This window comes from Neophocaena asiaeorientalis, unplaced genomic scaffold, assembly GCF_003031525.2.
Source record: "Neophocaena asiaeorientalis asiaeorientalis breed wild unplaced genomic scaffold, Neophocaena_asiaeorientalis_V1.1 scaffold93, whole genome shotgun sequence".
In the NCBI taxonomy this organism is placed as follows: Eukaryota; Metazoa; Chordata; class Mammalia; order Artiodactyla; family Phocoenidae; genus Neophocaena; species Neophocaena asiaeorientalis.
The window spans coordinates 2927848-2942306 of record NW_020174273.1 but is presented as its reverse complement, the minus strand read 5'-3'; positions in this window follow the sequence as shown (position 1 = coordinate 2942306).

The window sequence follows — 14459 nt, the reverse complement described above, 5'->3', positions numbered from 1 at the left end:
TCTTATTCATTTGACAAATATTTATTAAATATCTACTAAGTGCAGTTACTGTTCAAAGTTATAAAGATACATCAATGAACAACAGAGACAAAGTGATCAGTGCCTTGAATCTGCATTTTGAGTCTACCTCATCAAAGACTCAACCCCTACCTGCTTCCTGCAACAAACATCAATTTGTTGTCAACTCTGTTTCACATTAATTTGAGCAAGTGGAAAACGTCAATTCTGACCAAAGGTGGGGAGACTGAGTATCAACACTTAATATGCAGCAACATTTACATCTCTCCACTTTAACAATAAATGGGAATGTGATTCACTTTGTCAGTATATGTGTTAGGGACTGAATTGTGTACCCCCCTAAAAAAAATCCGTATGTTGAAGTCCTAAGTCCCAGCACCTCAGAATGTGATTGTATTTAGAGACAGGGTCTTTAAAGAGGCAATTCATGTAAAATGAGGTCATGTAGATGGGCCCTAATCCAATATGTCTGGTGTCCTTATAAGAAGAGGAGGTTAGGCCACAGACACTTATAGAACTAAGACCATGTGAAGACAGAGAGAAATAACCATTTACATACAGAGGAGAGAAGTCTCAGAAGAAACCAACCAACCCTGCAAACACCTTGATCTCGGACTTCTTGTCTCCAGGACTATGAGAAAATAAATTTCTGTTTTTTAAGCCACCCAGTCTGTGGTACTTCATTATGGCAGCCCTAGTAAGCTAATACACACGGTACAGGATACTAAGTAGCACGTGGTTTCAATATTTCTTATCCTATAAACATGAGGCTGCTATAATTCCATCCATGCCCCCGCATCCATTTCTCCTGCTTTACGCCACTGACATTGGGGGTCAACACCTGGAAACTCTAGACCTGCCAGGGGCTCACAGTACGTATCAGTGCAATGTCTGTCCAGCATATCAGTGACTCCCTGAGGAGGAGAGCAGCTGACTGAGAAGGGATTCGTGATCATTATCATTATTATTTTTAAGTTTCTGTTTAGAGACATCCTGCTGAGATGTGGACAAAAGAGAGGTTTGGTACACCACTGTAGGCATATTCCAGCCTTTAGAATGCAGAATATGCTCCTGAATCAAAGAAAAGAATTTTCTTCCCCAAATTGACTGTGGGAGTTTTATGTTTGAGTGTATATTTATTCGGGTCAGCTGACAGGACCAGCCTGCCTACAGACTCAAACTGTGATTTACACTTTGGTGAAGAGAAGCAGTTTTGGAAACGCAGACCTCTTCTAAATACTGTATGATCCTGGCTCTAATTGGCTAGCTCCTTCTCAGGTAACACTGTACATCCGCAGTGATTTATGCAGACAGAGTCTGCAGCCTGGACACTGTGCCATGTGACTCCCGTCTCCCACCCTTTCCTTGAGGACTAGATAGCAGAGCCTACCCACCACAGTGGTCCCATGAAGAAGGGTTTGTTACCTGTTGATTCAAGGTAATGAGGAGGAGGTTCTGTTTGTTCTGAAATAGCAGCTTTAGAAGCAGAGGAAAGAGCTGCAAGGAGAAGCATTTTCCAGGAAGGTCATCCAGGGTCAAATGTCATTGAGGATGTAGCATGAGGAGGAAAAGCTTGAACAGATCAGGAGAGCTCTGGATTTAATCCCGACTTCTAGCACAGTAACACAATGATTGGACAGGTCATTTAGAACCAATGTTTCCTCCTAAGAAATCCAGCCTGTGGAGAATAAAAATGGTAAAAATTTACATAATGCTTATCCCTAGTTAGGCACTAAATGTTTTACATTTATTGTAACTTAGTTAATCCACTCAAGGAGTCCTGGAAGCTTGTCAGTCTTAGACAAAATTCTAAATGCTCCACAACGAGCTATCACCTCATACCTGTCAGAATGGCTATCATCAAAAAGAAGAAATAACGAGTATTGGTGATGACGTGGAGAAGAGGGAACCCGTGTGCACTGCTGGTTGGATTGTACAATAAGTTGGAGCAGTCACTACGGAAAACAGTATGGAGGTTCCTCAAAAAATTGAAAATAGAACTACCATATGATCTGACAATTCCACTTCTGGGTATTTATCAAAAGAAAATGAAAACACGAATTAGAAAAGATATATGTACCCCAGTGTTCACTGCAGCATTATTTACCATAGCCAAGATGTACATACTATATATATATATATATACACACATACAATATATGTGTGTGTATATATATCCACATATACACACTATACAATGGAATATTACTCAGCCATTGAAAAGAATGAAATTTTGCCATTTGTGAAAACATGGATGGACCTGGGCATTATGCTTAGTGGGCATTATGCTTAGTGAAATAAGTCAAACAGAGAAAGATGAATACTGTATGTTTTCACTTATATGTGGCATCTAAAGAGCAAAGCAAATAAATATGGAGATACAGAGAACAAACTAGTGGTTACCTGAAGGGAGAGAGGTAGGAGGAGGGGTGAAATAGGTGAAAGGGATTGAGAGATACTAACTACCAGTTATAAAGTAGGTAAGTAGGATGATACGTACTGCACAGGGGATATAGTTAATATTATATAATAACTTTGTATGGTGTGTAATCTATAACAATATCAAATTCTTTTTTGGTATACCTGAACTAATATAACATTGTAATATACTTCGATAAAAAAAATAAAATAAAATGCTCCCCAAGCTTCCTGCCCCCTTGTGTTTATACCCTATGTGATCCCTCCACACACACTTGAGTTTGAACAGAACTTATAAGTATGAAGGCTACCACTCTGTGATTATTTTACTTTAAAAGGTGAGAGAATTTTGTAGATGTTATTAAGATCCCTAATTAGCTGGCTCTGAGTTAATCAAAAGAGTGATTATCCAAGTTGGGCCTGGCTTAATCCAGTGAGCTGTTAAAAGGGGCTGGGTCCACCCTAAAAGAAGGGATTCTGCTGCTGACCTTGATCTAGCAAGCTGCCATGTTGTGGAGAGGGCCACGTAGCAGGGAATAGCAGGCAGCCTCTAGATGCCTAGAATGGCCCCTTGATTTACAGTCAGCAACAGAGTGGAAACCTCAGTCATATCATCACAAGGAAATGACCAAAGGACCTTAGAAGCAGAGCTTTCCCTAGTCAAGACCCCAGACATGGACGTACCCCACTGACACCTTGACTTCAGCCTTGTGAAACTCTGAGCATAGTACATATAGGCACTAAAATGTGCCTTCTGACCCACAGAAACCGTGAGATAGTACATTTGTATCTACAGAAACTGCTAAGTTTGTGGTAATTTATTATGCAGCGATAGAAAATGAATATACCTGTGTATCGTTACCTCCATTTTACAACAGGGAAACAGAGGTGCAAAGAAGTAGACTAACTTGCCTAAGGTTACTAAATCAGTAAGTAGTAGAACTTGCATTTGAACCTCGATTTCTGGCTCCAAAGTGTATATACTTAACCGTGGCATTGCACTAAGCTCCTGCCACCTGCCTTCTCTTTGTTTCATGCTCCCTGCAAGTTACCACGGCCAGAGTATACATAGGACACCTCCCTCTGGTATAGTTGGCTGGAAAGCCATTTTTTTTTTTAAAACATCTTTATTGGAGTATAACTGCTTTACAATGGTGCGTTAGTTTCTGCTTTATAACAAAGTGAATCAGCTATACATATACATATACATATATCCCCATATCTCTTACTTCTTGCATCTCCCTCCCTCCCACCCTCCCTATGCCACCCCTCTAGGTGGTCACAAAGCACTGAGCTGACCTCCCTGTGCTATGCGGCTGCTTCCCACTAGCTATCTGTTTTACATTTGGTAGTGTATATATGTCCATATATACACTACCACTCTCTCACTTCGTCCCAGCTTACCCTTCCCCCTCCCCGTGTCCTCAAGTCCATTCTCTAGTAGGTCTGTGTCTTTATTCCTGTCTTGCCCCTAGGTTCTTCATGACCACTTTTTTTTTTTTTTTAGATTCCATATATATGTGTTAGCCTAAATACCATATGCTAACACATATATATGGAAAGCTATTTTGAAAGCAGTAACTCTAGCCCCTGGCCTCTAGCCAGTCCTCCACTCTGTAACAACTCCCTTTTTTCATAGATGGGAAATCCTAGGCTTCATTCCCAGAGGGTGTTTTTTTTTTCTTCTACTTCTTTTTCTTCCCTTAACACTTCTCTTTTTAAAAAAATCTACAGTTTTTGAATTGTAGCCCTGTGGTTAAGGGAAATGACATTTACTGGGGAAGCAACTTGTTACGGTCTTAGGTACTCTGCCAGATGCAATGAAAGGGGAGCTTTTAAATGTCATTTATACATTAAAAAGATTTAAAGAGACACTGAAGAATATACCCGCCTGGCATTGACAAAATCTGTAGGCCTTGTATCCACAAGTGCCCTGAACTAAAATTTAATTTGTTCTTTCATGGGTGAGTAGAGTATATTCTGCCCCAGGTCTGAACCAAAATGTTTAAAAATCACACTTCATTTAAAAGGATTCATGGAGACATGCCAGATCTACAAAGAAGTGTAAATCTGAAGAGTAGGCAGAAGCCTTCATTGCCTAGAGAGTTTTCCTAGTTTTGGAGGAAAAAACAGTAGGAAAATGAGACAATATTCTTTTTTTTTTTTTTTTTGCGGTACGCAGGCCTCTCACTGTTGCGGAGCACAGGCTCCGGACGCGCAGGCTCAGCGGCCATGGCTCACAGGCCTAGCCGCTCCGCGGCATGTGGGATCTTCCCGGACCGGGGCACGAACCCGTGTCCCTTGCATCGGCAGGCGGACTCTCAACCACTGCACCACCAGGGAAGCCCCGAGACAATATTCTTTTAAGTAACAGAACTGAACCTGCAAGAGTTTTCTTAAACTTTTTGAAAATTTGGACCGAACCTCCTCTAATTTAAATAAAAGATGACTGAGGTCCAGTTATTTAATAATTGTTAGGAAGTAACCAGGTAGTAATCCAAACTCCTCGGCAATGGTGTCGAGTTAAACCGAGTCTTGACAGTGGCTAGTTTGATCTGATCCCTGTAGAATGAAGGTTGGAGGACGATTTAAAATCTTGAGGATGACAATGGTAATGGTATCGCTGCAATGCATTTCAACCCTTGTTAATTAATTACATCTGTGGCCTTGAATACATTAGCATTATATATATCTCTGTAATTTCATTTTTGTCATTCACGTTTTTTGCTTGTAAAATGCACTTGAGAATCCCTCTCCCATTAAACTTCAAATATCCTAGATATTTATAGCTCATTTACAGACTTTCACTTGCTTTGTAAACAGTGGCAAAATACTGATACATCTCTCACTTTGTGAGGTTAATGCAGCACACTGACACATTAAAGTGAAAAAAGGGTCTTTATATGTAAAAGTGACATGAGCATCTCGGTATCAGTGGGCTGTGTACATTGAGTTGCTTTCATTATAGGTGATTAATTTGGGTCAAATCATCTAATGCCTTTTAGTCTTCTTTGTGATCAAGAGCATGCAGCATTTTATAAGACCTTCACCAGGAGTAAGTGTGTCCTGGAATGGATTTGCTCACCATACACTGATGCCACAGGCTTTCAGAAACAGAGTGGAAAAGGTTACAAAGGTGAAGCTGTGACTATTTGGTTAAGAAGCTTAGGATGCTAAGGATTAGATATTTTAAATCTAATTAGAACTTAGTTGTATTTGTATAGAACAGGACCTGCATCTTAATAATACTGTTCCCTGTACACAAAGCAAAGCTCTCTTGAAGGTGCTGTCACCTACTCATTACTGTTCTGATGAATTTAGGAGAGAATACATGAGACTGTATGTAAATAATGCTTGGCACCTGGGATTTATTTCATTGATAGTGAAATCTAAAAACCAAACAAAAAGATTTTATTGCATGCCCATCAAATGAATGAACACAGGTATAAAGCATTTTAGATAGTTACTAACAAGTAAGTATAGGATTTGGGGTAATGTGACTATATCATGTTTTATTTTTTATTGTTTATTTATTTTTAACCTGATATCTGGAAGAGTCCTTTTGCTCTTTTTTTTTTAACATCTTTATTGGAGTATAATTGCTTTATATTGTTGTGTTAGTTGCTGCTGTATAACAAAGTGAGTCAGCTGTACATATACATATATCCCCACATCCCCTCCCTCTTGTGTCTCCCTCCCACCTTCCCTAATTCTGCCCATTTTTGGATTGGGTCGTTTGTTTTTTTGATATTGAGCTGCATGAGCTGCTTGTATATATTTTGGAGATTAATCCTTTGACAGTTACTTCATTTGCAAATATTTTCTCCCATTCTGAGGGTTGTCTTTTTGTCTTGTTTATGGTTTCCTTTGCTGTACAGAAGTTTTTAAGTTTCATTAGGTCCCATTTGTTTGTTTTTGTTTTTATTTACAATTCTCTAGGAGGTGGGTCAAAAGGATCTTGCTGTGATTTATGTTATGGAGTGTTCTGCCTATGTTTTCCTCTAAGAGTTTTATAGTGCCTGGTCTTACATTTAGGTCTTTAATCCATTTTGAGTTTATTTTTGTGTATGGTGTTAGGGAGTGTTCTAATTTCATTCTTTTACATGTAGCTGTCCAGTTTACCCAGCACCACTTAATGAAGAGGATGTCTTTTCTCCATTGTATATTCTTGCCTCCTTTATCAAAGATAAGGTGACCATATGTGCATGGGTTTTTCTCTGTGCTTTCTGTCCTGTTCCATTGATCTATATTTCTGTTTTTGTACCAGTACCATACTGTCTTGATTACTGTAGCTTTGTAGTATAGTCTGAAGTCAGGGAGCCTGATTCCTCCAGCTCTGTTTTTCTTTTATATTACATTTTAAAATAGTGAAACATTATTTAGGAGAGTTCTTGACATCATTTAGAGCCTTGAGACTGCCACATTCTTTTAGATAGAGAAGAACTTACAGGAAGGGAATTTTGGATATTTGAAGAATCTTGTGATAGGATAAATGGTTATACCAAATTACATAATCTTTAATCAAATTATGTAATGACAGTTGTTTCACAAAGATCTTTCCTGGGTTAAAATGCCTGACCCAGGAGCAGTCAGAATGATATCTTTGTTGATAATAGGCAGTATTTTATCATGCACATCAGTGAAAGTCTGACTCAAGCAGAAGAAAAGCCCAGGGGGAAAAAGGAAACCTTTTTCTCTGAGAACTCCAGCTATGGCCTATGGCCAAGTACCCTGCTTGATACTCTGGACTACTTAAAAACAAATTATTTGAAAAACAAAACAAAAAAACCAAATAAGTTGTAAGGATATTGACCAAGTCCTTCTATTCCAGGATCTATGACCCTGCTGTAATTGACAAATAGGTCAGAAAAGCCCAATCATATTATTGTGTGTGAGTCGTTATAAAGTTGAACAGTTTTAGTTATTTAGTTACTTAATTTTTTTTTGCTGGATACTCTTGATGTTCTTTCTTCTTTAAATGTTATTTTTAATGAAAGTTTGCATTTGTCACTCTTTTGTAGCTGGCCAAGTAGTGTAATTGGCAAAGAGTGTTTCTCAGGTGTTGGAGCCCTTTAGCCAGAACTTGCTGTCATTCTCATTGTTCTGGGGAAAAAGAAAACAAACATTCGGAAATGACAGTGGATAAGCCTGAGCCTTGGTTTAAGCAGTGGAAGGAAATGTAGTTAGTAGTTTCAGCACAGAGGAAATCTTCCTTAAAAAAACTGGACTGATTCCTTTAAAAACTAAAAGCCAAAGTGCTCTGTGGGGAAGGTGAGACACTTGGTGACAGTGAGCTTAGCGATCAGCGCAGTCACAAATGCTTGCGAGCCTGGTGACGGCAGTCCGCAGAGGGATCTGCCAGGATAATGGACAGCTAGGTCTAGGGCCTGCTCTGAGCAGATAAGTCATCAAGTTTGTCTTCAACTGCACCTTCACCCCTCACTGCCTCCTTCTTTATCCTCCCTCTCAATTCCAAGGTTTCTTTTCTCCATTTTTTTCCAAAGGCTTAAGGCATTTTAATTACTTGGTTTTTAATTGTTAAAAACATTTTATGTGTTTTCGTTTTGTAGTTTAAAATTCTCTAATCAAAGGAGGACAGTAGTTTGGTAAACTGAATTCATACTAAGGTGATAGAATCACAGGGATTTATTATTTATTTATTTTACTGTTTCTAGGGATCTTTGTACTAATACTTAGAAAGGAATGTGCTTTAACTTAAGAGATTTTCAGACACCTGCGGACGAAAGTGGAAGAGATGAGCAGGCACTTATGGAGAAGGTTAACTGAGTGAACGAAATTGTGCAGCGGATGCCAGCGAGACTCAAAGTGTTGGGTTCCAAATCTGTTTCTGAGGTCTTAAAGAAAGATTATTTCTCCTGAGTAATATATGAAGTAGGCTGAATTACTAACTCATTCTGTCTCATTTCATTTTCATTGCTTCTCAGAGGACGTTTATACTCCTATAAGATCTCATGCCCTATGGAAGCATGAACATTTTTTCTGACAGTGTTTGCCATATAGAGCACCCAGCCATTCTTCCATTATCTTTTTCAACTTTTGTTTTTGTTCACATAGGACTTCGTAGAGCTTTGCATTATACTGAAACTCAATAATATGGGGTTTGAATCTTTTTTGAAGAGATAAAGATGTACTTATACACACCCATAAAAAGGGCAGGTTATAAAGAATAGATTCTGTCCAAGTAGAAAGGATTCCAGAATAGCCATAAGCCATCAGAAAATGCAGAGTCTTTAGCCTAACCCAAAGAAGAAATATATCTCAGTAAGACTGAAGTCTCTTTCCTGGTGGTTTTTTTTTTTTTTTTCCACATAATTACAGTTAACACCTTATTATCCATCTGGGATGTATCTGAGTAGTATCTATTGGGAAAAGAGATTTGGATTTGTAGATGTGAGACTGGGTATTTTTACCTAGTATGCTGCTTCTCTTCACCTCCTCCAGATCCACTCCATCCTCCACTGCCCACTTCTGTGCCTGACTTATTTTTGGTTGCATCATCCAGTATCTTTATTCTTTAGCTTCTGGTTTATTTTGGTCAATGGGAGACGCTGGCAGAGGAGTGGAGGGTGAGAAAAGAAAAGGATCTGGGTATTTCTGCACTGGCATTACGGTACTCTGCTTTGCCACAGCTCTGGCAGTATCTGTGTCCACCATCCTGTCAGGCAACTCCTCTTTCACAGTGGAACCTCTCACCAAGCTCTGGGAACATTATTCTCTCTTCTTCAGGCCTAGGGGTAGTTGTGACTTTCTGCTTTTTAGTCCCTGAGTGTTTTACATTCCCTTTTTTGGCCCCTTCAATCAATTATTTTCAGTCAAATCCTTTAGGTAGGCCATTTGTTTCCTGTCAGAATGCTAACAGATACATTTAGGTTCTTGGACAAGTCAGAGAATTTCTCTGACCTTTTATTTTCTTCATTTATAAAATCAGATAATATCTACATTGTTTATATCGAAGGGTTGCCAAGAGGACCAATAATGCATGTGAATTAATAAGGTGTCATAAAAATGCCCACTATGAATAGCAAATGATCTGCTAATATTGAATCCCCAATCAGCTTTCCTTAGATACTTGATTTGTTTTTCATTACCTGTCTCCATGATAAACTGATAGAAGCTTTGAGAATGAAATCTTGGGTTGACCAAAGGCAAGCGGAAGCAGGAAAGGTAATTCCCTACTGCATATGTTCCAAAGCTAAATATATGCTAGCCTTAGGTTTTTACCATACCTGTGTTCCCCTTCTCAGCAGTATGTAATTCAGAGCTGGGAGGGCAATATAGATCATCTTATACCTTTGTTCCTACCCGGCATTTGTACCCTTGATAATGACTTTGTCAGACATTATTTTCTTGTAGTGTGTCTTGTGTATGTCATGCCCCTCTGTGAGATTATAAAGTTTCTTTACAGTGTTCCTGAAGATGGGGATCATATCTTACAAGTTTTTTATGAGAGGATAATTCATGTACTATTAAGCATATACTTGATAAAGCAGACACTTGGGAAATGAATGGTTGGTTATTCAGTGCACAGCTCTGGATATTCAAACTTCCAAATCAGGGGCATTTACTGGTTTTATAGAGTGTGCTTTCCCTGATTAGCATGATCGTTTTTGCATGCATGGAAAGTGTTTGTTTAACAAATGAAGACTTTATGGACATCTGTTGTGTTTTATATGTGTATTTTATTGTGTGGTTTGGCACATGTAGGACTTAAAATTCAAGAGGAGAAACTCTTTCTCTTTGTTTCCATCTTACTAGGTTGGCGCCTAGTAAAATGATCTTAAAAACAAAATAAATGTTTATGATGAAAACAACTAATGTTTTCTCCATCCAGTCTTCCCAATGCCAATAAAGGAAAGTAATGCTACTCCTGAAGATCAGGTAAACCCAAAGTCACACATTCAGGAGAAACATTTAAATTTCAGAATAACAGGCGTGGGAATAGTGACTGCTGGTTTATCCACTGAACCAGCTCTAGAAAGGGCACACGGACAATGGTACAAGAGGTATTTGGCTCACTGATTCTTCCTTTCTTTGTTTTCTTATTTCTGAATAGGCACAATGCACTCTAGAGAACCCTTGCTACTTTTTGTTCCCACTTTCTCACTCCTTCAAAAATAAAAAGAAAAATAACTTAGGTAATCAGTAGCCATATTAAAGGCTCTTGGGAGGCCTAGACTGATCCTACTAATTTCTCTCAGAGAGAGGCCATGTGAAAACAATATCAACAGCCTAGTTAAAGGGATGGTATAAAAGTCCCTTAGCTTACCGAGGTCACCAAGGTGCTGAAAAAAGTAAAGAAATGCTTAGACCCTAAAATATCTTAGGTAAATTGAAGAACTAGCTGGAAACAGAAGACTGTAGGAATATATGTATGTACATATGGTATGAAACTAGAACATAACAGAGGGGTCATGGTAGATTAGCAGCTGACTGAGAGTAACACTTAAGTACAAAAGGAAACACAGGACTGCTGGGAAGTCCCAAGAAGAGAAGAGAATGCACAAGCTTGTTAAATTTCTGATTTATTTGGTATAGACAATAATACCAGAGAAGTTTAGAAAACGGAGAGATTAAAATGGAAGGAACCATCAGGGAACATTCATTGGAAAAAATGAGCCTGAAATTGGCCTCTGAAGGGTTGGCTTGATATAAAGAAGAACAATGGGGGTGATGAAATGCCATATACCTTTTCATGGGAAGATTTATACATTAAAGCAAAAAAATTGTTCAAATAGAATGTCTAGTAAAAAGTAATGAGGTGATATTGGAACGTCTTCTCTAGACCCCTGGGAAGAGAGAGAGGCAGTGTTCTGGATGGTCAGTAGTGATGAGGCTGAGGAAGCAGTCATTTCCAGAATTCTTAGTCGAGAGGATGCAGGGAGTGCCTTGCTTTGCTCAGGGTACCACGACAATCCCATAGACTGGGCAGCTTAAACAGAAATTTATTTCTCTTCCCCTTCTTATTAGGACACTAATCCCATCATGGGGACCCCATCCTCATGACCTCATCTAAGCCTACTTATCTCTCAAAGGCCCCACCACCAAACACCATCATTTTGGGAGTTGGGGCTCACTGTATGCGTATCAGGGGGACACAGTCATTCAGTCTGTAACAGGAAGTAAGTCAGGTGCATGGAAGGGAATTCATTATTCTTTTGGGGGCATCAAGAGAAGCTGTCGTGTTAGAGGAGGAAAAAAGTAGATACAGAACAAGAGGAATAGCATAGTCCTGAATACATGGCAATTTAAGAAACCGGGCCCAGAAAAATAGATGAGGAGTTGTGACCTATCTCAGAGCATAATTGACCAACTATAGGAACTAACTAACTAAGGACTGCCTAGTCAGAGAAAAGAATCCAAATATGCAAAAAGGTAATTGGCTAGGGAGAAGACAAATGTGGGGTCTAATTTCTGCACCTAGAATTCAGATAGAATTAATTTCAGGGAAGGAGATTATAAAGTCTATAGAGGTTGTTTTGGTTCCCAGAGAAGAACACTGTGGGGTTATGTGGGAAATACCCTTTCTCATATAGGGCCAGGAATGAATGCAAAGAGACAGCTGCGGAGTGAGTGCAGAATGATCTAAATTCAAAGAGGACAGGGCCGTGGAGTAGAGACCTGGTGTACTGAAGGAAGCTAACTGTATTGTCTTTGGTGGAAATGGAAGGAATAGTGAAAGATTAACACTCTTGGTATGGGGTTAAGGCAAGGATATATTTAGAGAGTGGACTAAGCGTCTTGCATAAGCAAAGCCCAAAAGGCTGGTGAGACATCTTAGGAACAAATTAGGACATAGGCCAAGATGAGACATCAGTAAAGAGATCATAGTCATCCTAGGATCTCTCACTTCTAAGCATTGTCTCATTACAGACAGGAGTAGCCTTTCATGTCATACCTTTGAAGCTCTATTACTTCTGAACATATATCTTCTTTCTTTTCTAAGCAAGTTCCTAAGGAAGATAGTGGCAGTATAGAAGGGCAGCTGAAATACTGGGGGTCTAACACAAAGAAGAAGAAACAATTAATTTGATGGATGAAGTAGACTGGTGTTGCTTAGTAGAGTAGAGTGGACCTCAAACATTAAACCAGTTCCTGTATAATTCAGTGTTCTCCACAGCGAGTAATCTAGCATGCATACTCTTCGTATGTTCAAAAGTGCATGATCGTGATATTAGTAATGTGTTATATTCATGATAAATTATGATATGCTGTATATTAATACCGTCACATTCATGGTAAAAAAAACTAGTTGGAAAGGCACACTAACAAAAACATTTGAAGCTATATAAATTTAAGGCAATGCGAGCTATTAAATTTGTATTTTTAAAAATATTTATTTATTTATTTATTTTTGGCTGCATAGGCTCTTAGTTGCGGCGCACAGGCCTCTCTCTAGTTGTGGCGGGCAGGCTTCTCTCTAGTTGTGGCACATGGGCTCCAGAATGCTTGGGCTCCGTAGTTGTGGCGCGTGGGCTCAGTAATAGTGATGTGCGGGCTTAGTTGCCCCACGGCATGTGGGATCTTAGTTCCCCGAACAGGGATCAAGCCTGTGTCCCCTGCATTGGAAGGTAGATTCTTAACCACTGGACCACCAGGGAAGTCCCTAAATTTGTATTTTTATTTCTGCCTCTAAATATGTCATTTTGGTGGCCTAGTGGTTAGGATTCAGGGCTTTCACTGCTGTGGCCCGGGTTCAGTCCCTGGTTGGGAACTAAGATCCCACAAGCTGTGCAGCATGGCCAAAAAAAAAAAAGTCATTTTATTGGGGTAAATTCCACAAATAGTTTTTCAAGGCTTTATAAAAAAAAATTAAAACTTTATACTCCTGCTGGACCTATAGAATCTACATTATACTGTGACCTCATTCTGAGCAAGTAAAACCTGGGTAAGTTAAGGTAAATTAAAGGAAATAGAGTAAATGAAGACGACATATATACACATACCCTCTGTATGTGTCTTTCTTTTTACCGCTGAATTTTGAACTGTTTTCCCCACTCTTTGCCCTACCATTCTCTCCCATTTCTCTGTCTATATGAAAAGAATCAGAGCCCATCTCAGTGATTGTGAAGTTGTAAGTCTTATCTCTGGAGCAACCAATGTAAATCAGAATTTAAACCCTACCAGCCAAAGGCTGACGAACAGTCTCAGAATGTAGTGTCTCTACCAATGTCTGTTACTTGAGGATAGACGGATTTGGTTCTGATGTGGTCATTTTCTGTTGGCAGTAAGAGCTGTTATGAGACAAAGGGTGCTAGGAAACAAACAAGATATTTCAAATAAAAAATTACAGAACTCATGTATCCAGAGTGATTATTTTTAAATTAAAACTTATTAAAATGGTACATTTGAATATTGGAGATGTTCTGGACTAAAATCTTCTAGCTGCCCACATCAAAAGAGGATTATTGAAAAACATACAAATAGATGATCACAAAGAAGGCACCAGGTCAGATAAAACCAAGGTCGAGCATGGCTTGAGCAAGTCCTAAGTTTCTAAAACCCTCCAGGTCTGCTCGTGCAACTTTTCACGACAAAGATCAGGAAAACTGATCAAGGCCATGCTAGGTGAGGCAAGTGTTCCATCTCAATGCTTTTACGTGATTTAAATTTGGAACAGAAGAGCGTTAGTCATTTTTAGTTGAGCATGTATAGGTGAGGAGGTGAACATGCTTTCATGCTTTGGGCCTGCCAGCTTTTGAGTCCTGCCACTGGCAACAAAGCTGGCAAATTCGTTCAGGACCAAACTGGGGTGTGTGTGTGTGGTGTGTGTATGTGGTGTGTGTGCGTGCATGTGTGTGTGTGTGTTTTGAAATTTTGAGTGGAAAATTAGTGTTAACAGTGTAATTTTTGGTTTTATAAAATTCTAGCATTTCCAATGCTATCTATTTCTTTCTAAAGTGATATCATTTATATAAACTACAATCAAAGGCTGGTAGTACTTACATGAGGGGCTTGAGGTTTGAACAGCCAGGCTTCTAAGAGGAATAATCAACTGATTTAAA